The sequence below is a fragment of the Tamandua tetradactyla genome, chromosome X (assembly GCF_023851605.1).
Source record: "Tamandua tetradactyla isolate mTamTet1 chromosome X, mTamTet1.pri, whole genome shotgun sequence".
Taxonomy (NCBI): domain Eukaryota; kingdom Metazoa; phylum Chordata; class Mammalia; order Pilosa; family Myrmecophagidae; genus Tamandua; species Tamandua tetradactyla.
This window is the reverse complement of record NC_135353.1, coordinates 96705772-96724234: the sequence shown is the minus strand read 5'-3', so window position 1 is coordinate 96724234 and position 18463 is coordinate 96705772. Positions and strand designations below refer to the sequence as shown.

General features: G+C 36.6%; 1 pseudogene; it reads right to left on the bottom strand.

Annotated features, from left to right (window-relative positions):
* Positions 1–248: 248 nt before the first annotated feature.
* The window catches only part of LOC143670971 (ETS translocation variant 1 pseudogene), a 41008-nt pseudogene continuing 22793 nt past the window's right edge, over positions 249–18463 (bottom strand).

Here is an 18463-nt window from a genome sequence, read left to right as displayed (position 1 = left end):
GCCCCACCCTTCACCTACTGTCCTCCTGTCACACATCATAAATGCTTGGTTTACTCCCACCCACCCTCAAATAAAGTGTGCAGGCCATGGCAGACCAGAGAGCAATGCAACAGGAAAAGCCCATTTTGTGTATTATTACTATTCAAAAATAAAATACAAACAACCCAAATGAACAGAGATGGAGGAGAATCCAGCGGGCTCCCCGCACATGCACAAGAGGCGTGAGGCGTCCGGGCGTGGGGCCTGTGTCAGTACACATAGCCCTCACTGCACGGGTGGGGGGCGCAGCAGCTGCCCTCCGGCAGGTAGGCCATGCTCTCTTCGAAGTGGGACAGGGGCACCGTGTCCTCCTCGTTGACGTGGTGCTCCACGTCCGTCTTCAGCAGTGGGCGCTGGTTGTTGGGAAAGGCCATGGAGAAGAGGGCCTCGGGGTCGCACACGAACTTGTAGACATATCTCTCTCCAGCCACCTTTTGCATGATTCCCTTTTCATAATAATAGCGGAGTGAATGGCTAAGCTTATCATAGTTCATGGCCGGCCTGTTTTTCTGAATGCCCCAACGCCTAGCCACCTCTTCAGGCTCAATCAGTTTAAATTCCATGCCTCGACCAGTCCAGGCAATGAAATGGGAATTGGAAAGGTCATCCAGAAGAGCTACCAAAAACTGCCAAAGCTGGAGGGAGCCCCGCCGCTGGTATGTGGGTCCTTCCCGATACATTCCTGGCTCTTGTTTGATGTCTCCATCAAACTTCTCAGGGACAACGCAGGTGTCATCATAAAATGGCCTAGGACCCTTTTCAAACATACAGCCTTCTGTTCTGCTGGGATGAGCCAGGAAACTTTCCTGCCTCATATAAATGGAGTGGCAGCTAGGCACTTCTGAATCATATGCAAAATCTCTGGGCTCCTGTTTAATCATCAGAGGCGAGGGGAAGCTGTGGGCGGCCGCACCGCCAGCCAGGGCGCTGTGCTCATACTCCAGGTCGTGGTACTCCTGCTTAAAGCCTTGGGGCGGGAAGGGGATGTTTGGCTCAGACATCTGGCGCTGGTACATGGGACGCCCTTCCCTTGGCATCGTCGGCAGAGGAGGGAAGGAATTGCAGGGTTCAGAAAGCTGGCGGCGAAATCTGTGATCCATGGGGTAGCTGCTGTCCTGTGCGGGGGCTGCGAGGGCGGGAGGCAGGCAGGGAAGGCGCGGTCAGGTCTGGGGGTGGGAGCCGAGTGTGGGGATGCATGGTGCGGCGGGGAAACCGGGAGCTGGGGGGCGTGGGGGGGTCGGACGCCCTCATTGCCATCTGTGGCTTCTGATCATAGGCACTGACATTGTACAGGCACTTTTCTCCATAGCTGAATTTAAAGGGCTGCCCCTGACTGCAGGCTGAACCGAGTTCCGAATGTGGACTGTGGGGTTCTTTCTTGATTTTCAGTGGCAGGCCATGAAAAGCCAAACTTTCAGCCTGATAGTCTGGTACAAACTGCTCATCATTGTCAGGTACCTGAGCTTCTGCAAGCCATGTTTCCTGTAATTGACTTAGATCTTGAAAGAGTTCTTCTGAATCATGAGCCAGATCTCTGTTAATGAATTTTCTTTTCCTGACATTTGTTGGTTTCTCGTTACAATTTCTCCTACGCTGACTCCAGCCAGAAACTTTGAGTGCAGCAGCCTCTGCTGCCCTCCATCTCCTCTTCCACTCTTCTTGGGCACTTTAATCAGAAAAAGGGGTCTTAAAAACAAAACTATGCCTCATCCAAACCACTGAAAGGTAAGCTCATTTTGAAGACTGGGCTTCTAGAAGCAGAGAGCTCATTATATCTTTATTGTCATTTTATATAGAATCAGAATAATATGAATGGATTTTGGGAAAAGTTTTAAAAAATCACTTATACTTGAGGATTGAAGAACATCTGTAATTTATGGATTTGTAACTTTCTGTTATTAAGCAACAGCTCACTGCCTGGGGCCAATAGTATAATATTAGGATTTTGAGAAAAGAAATTTTTTTGTTTTTCACTTTGCAAATACATTTTTTAATTCTCTGCCCAAATTACTCTGGGGTTTGTTGTGTTTTTTTTTTTTTTTTAATATATTTTATTTTTAAATACAAAAAAAAAAACACCAAAGGAAAACGTTCCAACTTTTGATTATTCCATTCTACATATATAATCAGTAATTCACAATGTCATCACATAGTTGCATATTCATCATCATGATCATTTCTTGGAACATTTACATCTATTCAAAAAAAGAAATAAAAAGAAAACAGAAAAAAATTCATACATACCATACCCCTCACCCTCACTGATCACCAGCATTTCAATCTAAATTTATTTTAACATTTGTTCCCCCTATTCATCTTTATTCCAAATGTTTTAATCATCTGTTGATAAGGTAGATAAAAGGAGCATCAGACACAAGGTTTTCATAATCATACAGCCACATTGTGAAAGGTATGTCATTATACAGTCATCTTCAAGAAACATGGCTACTGGAACACAGCTCCACATTTTCAGGCAGTTCCCTCCAGCCTCTCCACTACATCTTGAAAAAGAAATTTTTGTGATAATGTTGACCAGCAAGAAGACAGGAGGCAAGGCTCAAATCTATCTCCTTGATCTGAAAGTTTAGGGAGATTTTATGGGAACCAGGGGTGGGAGGTTGGAACAGAAGTGGGGATGTTTGAGTTTACATGGTCCAATTGGTTAATTATAGACTTGTCTGTTTGTTGCAGTGTGGAGTTTAGGCTAGATCTTCATCATTAATGAACCTCTTGCATTTTATTTGCATCCTATGTCTCTTTGTCCTCATAATCTAGTTTCCAAGGGAGGTAATCTTTGCTCCTTTTGTTTCAAAGGTTGTCTAAAGGACAAGAGCCTGCTCAGGTTATTTGATCTGTGGTTAAGCTTGGCTGCCTGTGAAACAAGCTCAGAAGAACAGGTTATGGTAACAGAAAATCAGTACAGACCGGTTTTGACCTGCCCATGATTTCACTTCCAGAAACAAAAATAACGTCAGAAGAGGTAATTTCCTCTTTGGGCTGATTAGTATGATCATTTTCCAAAATATAAAGAATTCAATGTTAAATGAAAATCAGAGGACAAAATAGTTTTTGAGATTAAATATATCTTCCAAACTTCCAGCGTTAGCCAAATTGTCATAAAGCCATTGGAACTTATTTCTGTTTTTGTTTACTAGGATAGAAACTCTGGTGAAAAAAACTATGCAAGGACTGAAAACTAAATGATAGCAGTGAAAAAAAAATGGTAAAAAATTATGACTCTCTGAAATATGCAAAATAGTGGCAATGGTCTAATATTTCTTTCTTTGAAGTCTCAAAAAAAAAGAAGAGGTTGTTGCAGGAAAATATTTAAAGAAATAGTGGCTATTCCAGCAGTATAGTAACTTTCCAGAAAACTACCACCTCCAAATGGGTCCCTGGTTCAGATAAGTCCTGAAACCTAGCCCAGCCTCTCCAGAACATCAGATAGTTCCATCTCCCTACCCCATATTAGTGACAGACCCTTACAATACAAAAATTTAGAATTGCCATAGCCCAAACAACCCTAAAGAGAGGTATGAAAAGATCAGAGGTGATGGTGGAATTATACATAGAAGATAGGACTTAACAAATGAATATGAATGCTGAATCATTAAATTGATATCTCTTTTCGTCTCCAGTATTTTAGAGTGCTAGAAGTAAAAACCTAAAATTGTGAACTTGTAACCCATGTCAAAGTCTGAAATATGTTCTACAACTAATTTTGGTGCTGTGCTTTGAAATTTATAGCTTTTTTGTATATATATTAATTTTCACAAAAAAAGGAAAAAAAGTCGATCGTGATGATAAAAAAAGTATTTATACCCTCTACTGCCTATATTCTGGAGCAGGTAGAAGGAAAAATCTGAGAGGATTGTACGGTAGCCCATGACAAACTCTGGAATCTGTCCTGTAACTATTTGTTGAAGAGTGTTTTGAAAACTATTGCTTTTTTATTTCTTCACTTTGTATATATGTTAATACTATACAATAAAAAAAGTTAAAAAAAATAAAAAGTTAAACAAAATGGTTAAAAACTTCCCACCTTTATCTTTTTTTTCTTTTCTGTTTTCGTTTTATTTCTTTTTCTAATGTCTTTTTATTTCTTTTTCTGAATTGATGCAAATGTTCTAAGAAATGATGAATATGCAACTAGGTGATGATACTGTGAATTATGATTATATATGTTAATGTTTTATTTGGTTTGTTAAATTTTTTTTAATAAATTAAAAAAAAAAACTTCCCACCTTTGGTAAATGATGTGAATTTATGGATTCTAAAAGTTCAGTGAGCCTCAGACAGAATAAAGTAAAGCACTCAATAATAACATGGTCAAATTGGTGAAAGTCAAAGATGGAAAAGAAAAATCTTAAAATTATCATGAAATGAATCATCCACTTTATATAGGGGAATTGTTATTCAAATTACTGTATTTATCATTACTGGAAATGGAACTGAGAAGACAGTGAAACATCTTTAAAGTGCTGAGAGCAAAGAAATGCAAATTCAGAATTCTGTGTGTAGAAAAAATACCCTTCGGGTATTAAGGTGAGATAGATGTATTTAAAGAACCAGGAGTTCTATGATAGTTCTTATTCAACAGACTTTTTCTAAAAGAAGTGATTAAAAAAAGTTATGCAGAATGAATGGAAATGATTCCAGAGGGAAACTTGGAACCTCACAAATGAGGGATTTTTTTTTTCTTACAAGTAAAAATTTTAAAATAGCTTTGTTGAGGTATAATTTATGTACCAAAAAATTCAGTGATTTTTTTTAACAGATTTATGGTTCTGGAATCATAACTACAATCCAGTTTTAGAACATTTCTATCACTCCTTTTTCCAAAAAGTACATTTTTATTGCAATTTTATTGAGATATAGCCACACACCATACAATCCACCCAAAATATATAAACAGTGGCTTGCAGTATCATCACTTACTTGTGCATTCATCACCACAATCAATTTTAGAACGTTTTCATTACCACCAAAGAAAGGAAAAACAAAAAGAAAACCTGAAACATCTGTTCTAGTTTGCAAGTTGCCAGAATGCAATATACCGAATGGCTTTTTAAAAAGGGAAATTTAGTAAGTTGCAAGTTTACAGTTCTAAGGCCATGAAAATGTTCTAAGTAATGCAAGACTATGAAAGTATCCAAATTAAAGCAAGGCTATAGAAATGTCCAATCTAAGGCATCCAGGGAAAAATACCTCAAGAAGGCTGATGACATTCAGGGTTTCTTTCTCAACTGGAAAAGCACATGGCGAACATGGTGACATCTGCTGAAGAGGGAATTTTGAAAGAAATAGCAAATATCTACATAAAATGTATTTTTGGCCCTATTTGCTTAAATTATGTATGGCTCTTGAAAGCAGATACTATCAACAAGTCTGAGGGAAGGTTTCAGTGTATGTAGATATAACACATAAGGGTTTAATTTTGATGGCAAGCTATTAACTCTCAGTAGACTGTTGAAAGCTGTATATGTATAGTTCTAATTTCTAAATTGGCCAGTAAAAATCCCGAAAGTAATATAACCTGAAGTTATTAACTTTTAACCAAAAGGTTAAAATAAAAGATTGCAACTTTATGTATAGCATGCAAACACTAATGAAAAGAAAACTTGAGTAGCCATAGTAGTATCAGGCAAATTAGACTTGAGAAAAAGGGATATTATCAAAGATAATGATGGATGTTACCTAATGTTTAAAGGGTCAGTTCACCAAGAATAAACTACAAACTTAAATATGTCTACACCCAGTATAAGAGATCTCAAATACGTGAAGCAAAACTGATAGAACTGAAGACAGATAAAGGCAAACCTACAATTATTATACTTATAGGCATAAATCTTTTTCAGTAATGAACAGCACAATAAGTAGAAAATGAGCAAATATATATGAAACCTGGAGAACATTATCAATGATCTTGACCTCACTGGTATTTTTGAAAAATTTTCTTAATCTACATGAGTACACGTTCTTTTCATGTGCATATGAAATACTCATAAGATAGGCCAAATGATGGGCCACAAGACCGACCATAACAAATTCTGAATTATTTACATCATGCAAGGTATGTTCTCTGACCATAACACAATTAAAGAAGAAATATATAACAGAAAGACAATTCAGAAAAATCACAAAAATTTGAGAATTAAAACCCATGATACATTAAAGAAGCCTCATGGGAATAAAATCCCAACATATCAAAATATGTAGGATATAGCTAATGCAGTGCTTTAGGGGGAAATTTTTTTTTAATAGTCATTGTCATGATCATTTCTTAGAACATTTGCATCAATTCAGAAAAAGAAAAAATATTCATACATCCCATACCCCTTAACCCTCCCTTTCATTGATCATTAGCATTTCAATTTATTGAAATTTATTTAAATAAATAAATAAATTTATTTTTATTTTTTTATTAATTAAAAAAAAATTAACAAACAAAACATTAAGATATCATTCCATTCTATATATACAATCAGTAATTCTTAATATCATCACATAGTTGCATATTCATCATTTCTAGAACATTTGCATCGATTTAGAAAAAATAAAAAAGACAACAGAAAAAGAAATAAAACGATAACAGAAAAAAAAAGATTATACATGCCATACACCTTACCCCTCGCTTTCATTTACCACTAGCACTTCAAACTAAATTTATTTTTAACATTTGTTCCCCCATTATTTATTTATTTTTTCTTATTAATTAAAAAAAATTAACACAACATTTAGAAATCATTCCATTCTACATATGCAATCAGTAATTCTTAATATCATCACATAGATGTATGATCATCATTTCTTAGTACATTTGCATCGATTTAGGGAAAGAACTAGCAAAACAACAGAAAAAGATATAGAATGATAATATAGAGAAAAAATAAAATAATAAAAAATAAAATATATATATATATAAAAAGGAAAAAGAAAAAAAACACAAACAAACAAACAAAAAAACTATAGCTCAGATGCAGCTTCCTTCAGTGTTTTAACAAAATTACATTACAATTAGGTAATATTGTGCTGTCCATTTTTGAGTTTTTGTATCTAGTCCTGTTGCACAGTCTGTATCCCTTCAGCTCCAATTACCCATTATCTTACCCTGTTTCTAACTCCTGCTGGTCTCTGTTACCAATGACATATTCCAAGTTTATTCTCGAATGTCGGTTCATATCAGTGGGACCATACAGTATTTGTCCTTTAGTTTTTGGCTAGTCTCACTCAGCATAATGTTCTCTAGGTCCATCCATGTTATTACATGCTTCATAAGTTTATTCTGTCTTAAAGCTGCATAATATTCCATCGTATGTATGTACCACAGTTTGTTTAGCCACTCGTCTGTTGATGGACATTTTGGCTATTTCTATCTCTTTGCAATTGTAAATAATGCTGCTATAAACATTGGTGTGCAAATGTCCATTTGTGTCTTTGCCCTTAAGTCCTCTGAGTAGATACCTAGCAATGGTATTGCTGGGTCGTATGGCAATTCTACATTCAGCTTTTTGAGGAACCGCCAAACTGCCTTCCATAGTGGTTGCACCATTTGACATTCCCACCAACAATGAATAAGTGTGCCTCTTTCTCCAAATCCTCTCCAGCACTTGTCATTTTCTGTTTTGGTGATAATGGCCATTCTGGTGGGTGTGAGATGATATCTCATTGTGGTTTTGATTTGCATTTCTCTAATGGCCAGGGACATTGAGCATCTCTTCATGTGCCTTTTGGCCATTTGTATTTCCTCTTCTGAGAGGTGTCTGTTCAAGTCTTTTTCCCATTTTGTAATTGGATCGGTTGTCTTTTTGTTGTTGAGTTGAACAATCTCTTTATAAATTCTGGATACTAGACCTTTATCTGATATGTGGTTTCCAAATATTGTCTCCCATTGTGTAGGCTGTCTTTCTACTTTTTTGATGAAGTTCTTTGATGCACAAAAGTGTTTAATTTTGAGGAGCTCCCATTTCTTTCTTTCTTTCTTCAGTGCTCTTGCTTTAGGTTTAAGGTCCATAAAACCGCCTCCAATTGTAAGATTCATAAGATATCTCCCTACATTTTCCTCTAACTGTTTTATGGTCTTAGACCTAATGTTTAGATATTTGATCCATTTTGAGTTAACTTTTGTATAGGGTGTGAGATACGGGTCCTCTTTCATTGTTTTGCATATGGATATCCAGTTCTCTAGGTACCATTTATTGAAGAGACTGTTCTGTCCCAGGTGAGTTGGCTTGACTGCCTTATCAAAGATCAAATGTCCATAGATGAGAGGGTCTATATCTGAGCACTCTATTCGATTGCATTGGTCGATATATCTATCTTTATGCCAATGCCATGCTGTTTTGACCACTGTGGCTTCATAATATGCCTTAAAGTCCGGCAGCGTGAGACCTCCAGCTTCGTTTTTTTTCCTCAAGATGTTTTTAGCAATTCGGGGCACCCTGCCCTTCCAGATAAATTTGCTTATTGGCTTTTCTATTTCTGAAAAATAAGTTGTTGGGATTTTGATTGGTATTGCATTGAATCTGTAAATCAATTTAGATAGGATTGACATCTTAACTATATTTAGTCTTCCAATCCATGAACACGGTATGCCCTTCCATCTATTTAGGTCTTCTGTGATTTCTTTTAACAGTTTTTTGTGGTTTTCTTTGTATAGGTTTTTTGTCTCTTTAGTTAAATTTATTCCTAGGTATTTTATTCTTTTAGTTGCAATTGTAAGTGGAATTCGTTTCTTGATTTCCCTCTCAGCTTGTTCATTGCTAGTGTATAGAAATGCTACAGATTTTTGAATGTTGATCTTGTAACCTGCTACTTTGCTGTACTCATTTATTAGCTCTAGTAGTTTTGTTGTGGATTTTTCCGGGTTTTCGACGTATAGTATCATATCATCTGCAAACAGTGATAGTTTTACTTCTTCCTTTCCAATTTTGATGCCTTGTATTTCTTTTTCTTGTCTAATTGCTCTGGCTAGAACCTCCAACACAATGTTGAATCCTAAATTTATTTTAACATTTGTTCCCAAAGAATAATTCCAGGCTTTTTTTTTTGCATGGATAGGCACCGGGAATCGAACCTGGGTCTCCAGCATGGTAGGTGAGAACTCTGCCTACTGAGCCACCATGGCCCGTCCTTTAGGGGGGCATTTATATAATTAAATGCTTATTAGTAAAAATGAGAATGTCAAATCATTATGCTAAGGCACTACTTGAAGACAAACCTATGACGTGAAGCACAGCTCCCTGCAAAACAAGCAGAAATAAGAAAATAAAGAACTAGAGTAGCAGTCAATGAAATTCAAGTAGAAAAATCAGAGAAAATCACTGTAACTAAAGGCTATCTTCTTGATAAGGTCAATAATATGGATAAACTTCTAATTAGACTGACCAAGGAAAAAAATAATCAAGAGAAGACTAAAGTTATAAATACCAGGTATAATGGAGGAGGGTCTGTCACTATGGACCTTATAGGCATTAAAAAGATAATAAGGGAAACCTGTGAACCATTAAATGTCCAAACATTCAAGAAATTAGATGGAATGGGCCCATTCCTTTAAAAACAGAAACCATCAAAAATTGCCTCAGAAGAAATAAATAACATGAATATTTCTATTTCTATTAAGAAATTGAGATAAGTGTAACTTTTCAACAGACAACTCTGTAGTTTCGCAGTTCATAATTCTGAACATTTAAAGAGTATATAATAGTTCTGTGTATCTCTTTCAAGAAATAGGAGAAGGCTATACTTCCAAACTCATTTGACATGCCAGCCTTAGAACCTTGAGCAAATCCCCATTGTTTCACCAATTATATTGTGTTTGAATAGTTTAGGAAACTGAAACAGTAGGAAAAGGTTAAATACAGTCTGATATCTGATCATAGCATCCAGCCCTGCATTACTTTGTCCCACATCTTACCATTCCATCAGTGTGGCTCCTGTATATTAACTGTGTATTCCATGTAAGTGGAATAGCAAATATTAGACTCTGTTTTTAGGATGAGCCTCTTGGAAAACCTGATGACCATAGGGGGTTCCAAAAACAAGCATACCAACAGGAATTTAACCTCTGACAACTATAGTTTCAGCAGATAGTAAACACAGTCTAAGAATTTGAGAGATAATCATAAAACTTCAAACTACAGCCTATTTGTTTCAGATGCCTTTTACCTAACATGTCCTATCTGGCTTTCGAGAGAAAACGGCAAAATATAAGTTAAGAGTGTGTGAGAGACTATGTGAGCATCAGAAGGAAATTTTGATATGATACGAATGGGGATTAATAGATGGGGTTAAAAATAACCGTGGTTAGTATTCTGCAGGTTCTAATGGAAAATGTAGACAAAAGGTAAGGGTATATGGGTAATGGAAACAAAGAAATTGAAAAGTAAGAAAGCATCAAAAGGATTTACTAGAAATGAAACCATGGAATATTGTTGAAAAACTTAACCTTTGAAGGCCTTATCAGGAGAATGGACACAATAACAGGAAGTAATTTTTGAGCATAAAGGTAAATTAATAGAAACTTCTCCAACTGAAGAGTAGAAACAGACAAAAAGCAGAACTGTACGTGTATGGTGGGAAAATGATAAAAGATTTGGCATCTATGTAATGGCTTTATGAGAAAGAAAGAAGCAGAAGAAATGTTCAAAATAATTATGGCTGACAACTTTCCCAAATTAATGATGGACAGCAAGCCCCAAATCCCAGCATCTCAGAGACCTCCAAGAATAAATACCAAAACATCTCCATTCAGCATATGATATTGAAAGTGTAGAAAATGAAAAAGAAAGAAAATATTGACATCAAAGGAGAGTCTATGGGTGTACAGCATTAGAGATTACATTAGAATTCTCTTCAGAAGTTTACTGTTTTAGTTTGCTAATGCTGCTGAAATACAATATACCAGAAATTGGATCTTGTTCATAATGGAGATTTATTTATTTATTTATTAACTTTTTAAATTGTACAATATAACATATATACAAAGCAAAGAAAGAAAAACGCAGTAGTTTTCAAAGTACTCTTCAACAAGTAGTTATAGGACAGATACCAGAGTTTGTCATGGGCTACCATAATGTTCCAGTTTGCTAGCTGCCAAAATGCAATATACCAGAAACAGAATGGCTGTTAAAAGGGGGAATTAATAAGTTGCAGGTTCATAGTTCTAAGGCCATAAAAATGCCCCTATAGAAATCCAATCTAAGGCATCCAGAGATAAAGGAGATGTATTAAGTTACAAGTTTACAGTCCTAAGGCCATAAAAATGCCCAAACTAAGGCATTGAAAGAAAGATACCTTCAATCAAGATAGGCCAATGGCGTCTGGAAAACCTCTGTCAGCTGGGAAGGCATATGTCTGGTGTCTGCTGGTCCTTTGCCTTCTGGTTTCAAACACCTTCCCTACGGGCATTTTGTTTCTTTTTCTTCAAACATCTCTTGTGTTGGCATTGAAGCAACTCCAAAATATTTCCCCTTTAAAGAGACTCCAGTAAACTCATCAACACCCATCTTGAATGGTTGGAGTTATATATAACCAAAAGGCCACACTACAATTGGGTATGTCACATCTCCATGGAAGGAATCTAAACAAATGGTCACAGCTACAATTGAGTAGGTCAGTCTCCATGGAAACAATCTATTCAAAGATTTTGCAGGCTAAACAATCTGTATGCGCCTACAAGGTTGGATTAGAAAAAGAACATGGATTTTCTATGATATATAATAGTTTCAAACTAGCACAGCAAGCAAAAAAAAGTCGTAGATGAAATGGAGAGTTTCCTAGAAAGGCATGAACAACCAACATTGATTTAAGCGGGAATAGATGAATGCAACAAACCAATCATAAGTAAAGAGATTGAATAAGTCATCATGAAAGTCCCAAGAAAGAAAAGCCCAGGACCAGATGGCTTCACATTTGAACTCTTCCAAGCATCAACAGAACACTTGTAAATCAAATCCAGCAGCATATTAAAAGAATTATACACCCAGACTAAGTGAGATTTATTCCAGGTATTCAAGCCTGGGTCAATACAAGAAAATCAATTAATGTAATACACCATATCAATAAGACAAATCAGGAAAACTACATGATCAGCTTGATTGATGCAGAAAAGTCTTTAGACAAAATTCAACTTCCTACCTTTTTTCTAAAAAAATATTTTAATTGCAAAATATATACACAAACAAACCATAAAACTGTTAGAAGAAAATGTAGGAAAATGTAAATCTTATAATAGAAGGTGGTTTCCTTGACCTTTACCCAAAGCATGAGCATTGAAAAAAGAAATACATGAATGGGATCACCTCAAAATAAAACTTTTGTGCATCAAAAAACTTTTCTTTAAACATTTTTATTGTATAAAATAACATATATGCAAATCAAAGACAGAGAAAAGCAATGGATTTCAAAGATCACCATACCATCCTCTCAGATTTTACCTTCTAACTGCTCCAGAACATCAGAGGCTAGAAGGAATAGATATTTTTTTATTATCAAATCGACTTTATTTTGCTTGTGAAAATCAACATATATACAAAAAAGCAATTAATTTCAAAACACAGTGCAACAATTAGTTGTAGAATATTTTTCAGAGTTTTGTATGGGTTACAATTCCACAGTTTTAGGTTTTTACTTCTAGCTGTTCTAAGATACTGGAGACTAAAAGAAATACCAATATAATGCTTCAGCAGTTATCCTTATTTGTTAAACCCTACCTTCTCCATATAACTGCACTATCATCTTTGATCTTTCTCCCAATGTTTAGGGTGTTTGGGCAATGCCCATTCTAACTTTTTCATGTTGTAAAGAGCTGTCTGTAATATGAGATAGGGACATGGAACTAGCTGATGTTCTGGAGAGGCTGGCTCCTTTAGATTTCAGGCCTTATCTGATACAGGGACACATCTGGGTGTTGATGGTTTCTGGAAACTTACCCTAGTGCATGGAAACTCTGTAGAATCTTATATATTGCCCTAATTGTTCTTTAAGATTGGCCGGAATGGTTTTGGTTGGGATTTGGCAAGTTATGATAGGTAGCAATGTCTAAGTGAAGCTTGTGTAAGAGTGACCTCCGGAGTAGCCTCTTTACTCTATTTGAACTCTCTCAGCCACTGATACCTTAATTGTTACACTTCTTTTCGCCCTTTTGGTCAGGATGGCATTGTTGATTCCATGGTGCTAGGGCCATACGTCAAAGAACGTTGTCAGTAATGTAAAAAGGCAGGCTCCGCAATAGAGGCAAAATCCTTTCTTGATGAAAACACTTCAAAGGATACAACTAGAACAATTCTTGCTCAACGTAATAAAGCAAATATGTGAAAAGCCCACAGCTAAGATCATCCTCCATGGGGAAAGACTGATAGCTTTCCCTATAAGATCAGGATCAGGATAAGGTTGCCACTCTCACCATTGTTATTCAACCTTGTGCTGGAAATTGTAGCTAGACCAAATAGAAAAGAAAAAGAAATAAAAGGCATCCAAATTGGAAAGGAAAAAGTAAAACTCTCACTGTTTGCAAATGACAAGGTGTTATATATCAAAAATCCCCAAAAAAGTATAGCAAAGCTAATAGAGCTAATAAATCATTACAGCAAAGTGGCAAGGTATAAGATCAACGCTGAAAAATTAGTTGTGCTTCCTATACACTAGTGATAAGCAATTTTACGAGGGAATAAAAAAATTGCATTTTCAGTAGCAACCAAAATAATAAAATATTTAGGAATATATTTATCTAAGGATACAAAAGACCTATACAGAGAAAACTTCAAGAAATTACAAAAAGATATCATGGAAGACTGAAATAAATGGGAGGACATCCCGTGTTCATGGATTGGATGACTAAATGTAGTTAAAATGTCAGTTCTACAGAAATGGATTCATAGATTCAATGCCATACCAATAAAATCTCCCAACAACTTTGCAGAAATAGAGAAACCAATAACCAAATGTATTTCAAAGGACAGGGTCCCCTGAATAGCAAAGAATATCTTCAGAAAGAAAAATAAATTGGGAGGTCTCACAATACCTGACTTTCAAAACACAAAAGGGAGGTACAGTGGTAAAAACAGCATGCTGGAGAGGGAGGTGCCAAGATGGTAGCTTAGCAAGGTGCGTGATTTAGTTCGTCCTCCAGAACAGCTACTAAATAACCAGGAACAGTACAGAACAGCTTCTGGGGCCACATCAGTGAATGGACACACAGCATACCCCAGTCTGGACCAGCTGGACTGGCTGTGAGCCCCCTCAGAACTATGAGTTCCCCAACTGGTGGTGGCTAGTGCCCCTCCCCCACTGGCTGCTTCCCAGAGGGGAAAGGAAAGAGACTGAGCACAACCAAACACCTATTGTGGAATTACTTAACAAATTCTAACTACTAAAAATAGGCCCCAGCTCAGGTGACCCTGGACAAAGCAGAGGCCGCTGATTTATATCCTGGCACTAAGGGGGCAAGGCTGTTGGAAAAAGAAACAGGTTTTTGTGTCTGTGTTTCTACAAAGGCTTCACTGCCTTTGGATACAGCAGCAGGGCATCTCAGGCTGGAGCTGCCCCAGGCATAGGCAAAACCAAGCTTGTTTGCGAGTTTGTCTGGAGCCTGTGCTGTCCCCAGGGGAGAGGTGAAGCCCAACTCAGGTGGAATCCCGCCCTCAAGGAATTCAGACACCAGGGCTTGGTAATGTGAAGCCATTAAAACCAGTCTACAACCTCTCCTCTGTCTCCACCATGCCCCCAGCATTGAGACTCTGCCAAAGTTAAAGGTACCACATCATTTATGCTGGTGGGACCTGAAGGCAGACAAGTGCCACATATTGGGCAGGATAAGAAAAACAGAGTCCAGAGACTTCACAGGAAAGTCTTTCAACCTGCCCTCCTGACAGGAGGCTAGTTTGATCTGGGAATATCTGGCTGGGGTCTGCAATACCTAAGTAGACCCTCTTAAGGGTGGGGGGAAAAAGGCACCATACAGGTAGGGCAAGAAATAAGAAAACAAGAACTGAAAAATTCTCCTCTGTTAAACAAAACCTAAGCTAGAGGTCCAGAAAAAGCTGAACTGAATGTCAAAGAACAGACAGACAACAAATTCATCCAGCAAGAAAGCCCTAGGTAAAAGAAGTGAAAACAATCTCCAGAATAAACTAATTAATTTAATTAAATGCCTAGACACCAGCAAAAAATAACACATCACACTAGGAAAATTGAAGATATGGCCCAGTCAAAGGAACAAACCAACAATTCAAATGAGATACAGGAGTTGAAACAATTAATTCACAATATACAAACAGACGTGGAAAGCCTGATCAAAAATCAAATCAGTGAATTGAGGGAGGATATAAAGAAGGCAAGGAGTGAACAAACAGAAAAAATCAAAAGTCTGAAACAACAAATCAGGGAACTTATGGGAATGAAAGGCACAATAGAAGAGCTGAAAAAAACAATGAAAACCTACAATGTCAGATTTCAAGATGCAGAAGATTGGATTAGTGAACTGGAGGTCAGAACATCTGAAATCCAACAAGCAAAAGAAAATATGGGGAAAAAATGGAAAAATATGAGCAGGGACTCAGAGAATTGAATATGTGTTGTGGGTGTCCCAGAAGGAGAAGAGAAAGGAAAAAGGAGGAGAAAAACTAATGCAGGAAATTATCATTGAAAATTTCCTATCTCTTATGAAAGACTTAAAATTACAGATCCAAGAAGTGTAGCGTACCCCAAAGAGAATAGTTCCAAATAGACGTACTCCAAACACTTACTAATCAGAATGTCAGAGGTCAAAGAGAAAGAGAGAATCTTGAAAGCAGCCAAGGAAAAGCAATCCATCACATACAAGGGAAGCTCAATAAGACTATGCGTAGATTTCTCAGAAATTAAAACATTTTCAGGCAAAAAATCACAGAGAATTTGTGGCCAAGAAACCAGCTCTGCAAGAAATACTAAAGGGAGCACTACAGACAGATACGAAATGACAGAATAGAAAGGTGTGGTGAAGAGTGTAGAAAGGAAGACTATGAGTAAAGATAAAAAGAAGGAAAATTAGATATGACATATAAAATCCAAAAGGCAAAATGGTAGAAGAGAGTCCTACCTGTATAGTAATACCACTAAATGTTAATGGATTAAACTCCCCAAACAAAAGACATAGGCTGGCAGAATGAATTAAACAACAGGACTCATCTAAATGCTGTCTACAGGAAACACATCTTAGACCCAAGGATAAACATAGGTTGAAAGTGAAAGGCTGGGAAAAGATATGTCATGCAAATATCAGAAAAGAGCAGGAGTAGCTATACTAATATCCAACAAATTAGACTTCAATGTTAAACAGTTAAAGAGACAAAGAAGGACACTATGTATTAATAAAATTCAGAAAGAAGACATAACAATCATAAGTATTTATGCACTGAACTAGAATGCTCCAAAATACATGTGGCAAACACTAAAAAGAGAAATAGACACATCTACTGTAATAGTTGGAGACTTCAGTTCCCCACTCTCATCAGTGGACAGTACATCTAGACAGAGGATCAATAAAGAAACAGAATTTGAATAATACAATAAATGAGCTAGACTTAAGAGGCATTTATAGAACATCACACCCTGCAAAAGCAGGATACACCTTTTTCTCAAGTGCTCATGGATCATTCTCAAGGATACACCATATGCTGGGTCAGAAAGCAAGTCTCAATAAATTTAAAAAGATTGAAATCATACAAAACACTTTCTCAGGTCATAAAGGAAGTCAGTAACTTCCTTTGTTGGAAGTCAGCAACGGGCAGGGTGCTGGAAAATTCACAAATATGTGGAGGTTCAACAATACACTCTTAAACAACCAGTGGGTCAAGGAAGAAATTACAAGAGAAGTCAGTAAATATCTCGAGGCAAGGGAAATGAAAACACAACTTATCAAACCTTATGGGATGCAGCAAAGGCAGTGCTAAGAGGGAAATTTATTGCCCTAAATGCCTATATCAAAAAAGAAGAAGAAAGGGCAAAAAATCAAGGAAGTAAATATCCACTTGGAAGAAGTAGAGAAAAAGCAGCAAACTAACCCCAAAGCAAGCAAAAGGAAAGAAATAATGAAGATTAGAGCAGAAATAAATGAAATTGAGAACATAAAAACAATTGAGAAATCAACAAAACCAGAAGCTGGTTTTATGAGAAAATCAATAAGATTGATGGACTCTCAACAAGATTGACAAAAAGAAGAGAGACGATGCAAATAAATAAAATCAGAAATGGCAGAGGAGACATAATCACTGACCCGACAGAAATAAAGGAAGTAATGACAGGATACTATGACCAACTTTATGCTAATAAATACAACAATGGAGATGAAATGTTCAACTTTCTAGAAAGGCATGGACAACCAACTTTGACTTGAGAAGAAACTGACGACTTCACACCAGTCACAAGGAAAGAAATTGAATCAGTCATAAAGAAGCTCCCCAAAAAGAAAAGTCCAGGACCAGATAGCTTCACATGTGAATTCTACCAAACATTCCAGAAAGATCTAGTACCAATCCTGCCCAATCTCTTCAAAAAAAAATTGAAGAGGAGGAAAAACTACCTAACTCATTCTATGAAGCCAACATCACCCTCATACCAAAGCCAGACAAAGATATCACAAAAAAAGAAAACAAAAGGCCAATCCCTCTAATGAATATAGATGCAAAATTCCTCAAGAAAATTCTAGCAAATCGAATCCAGCAACACAAAAAGAATTATTCATCCTGACCAAGTAGGATTCATCCCAGGTATGTAAGGATTGTTCAACATAAGAAAGTCAATTAATGTAATACACCAGATCATCAAATCAAAGCAGAAAAACCACATGATCATCCCGATTGATGTAGAAAAAGCATTTGCCAAAATTCAACATCCTTTCCTGTTGAAAACACTTCAAATAATAGGAATAGAAGGGAACTTCCTCAAAATAATAATGGAAATATATGAAAAACCCACAACTAACATCATTCTCAATGCGGAAAAACTGAAAACTTTCCCCCTAAGATCAGGAACAAGATAAGGATGTCCACTATCCCCACTGTTATTCAACATTGTGTTGGAAGTTCTAGCCAGAGCAATTAGACAAGAAAAAGAAATACAAGGCATCAGAATTGGAAAGGAAGAAGTAAAACTCTCATTGTTTGCAGATGATATGATACTATATGTTAAAAACCCTGAAAAATCCACAACAAAACTATTACAGCTAATATATGAGTACAGAAAAGTGGCAGGTTACAAAATGAACACTCAAAAATCTGTACTGTTTCTATATACTAGTAGTGAACAATCTGAGGGGGAAATCAAGAAAAGAATTCCATTTACAGTTGCAGCCAAAAGAATAAAATATCTAGGAATAAATTTAGCTAAAGAGACAAAAGACCTATACGAAGAAAACTACAGGAATTTATTAAAAGAAATCACAGAA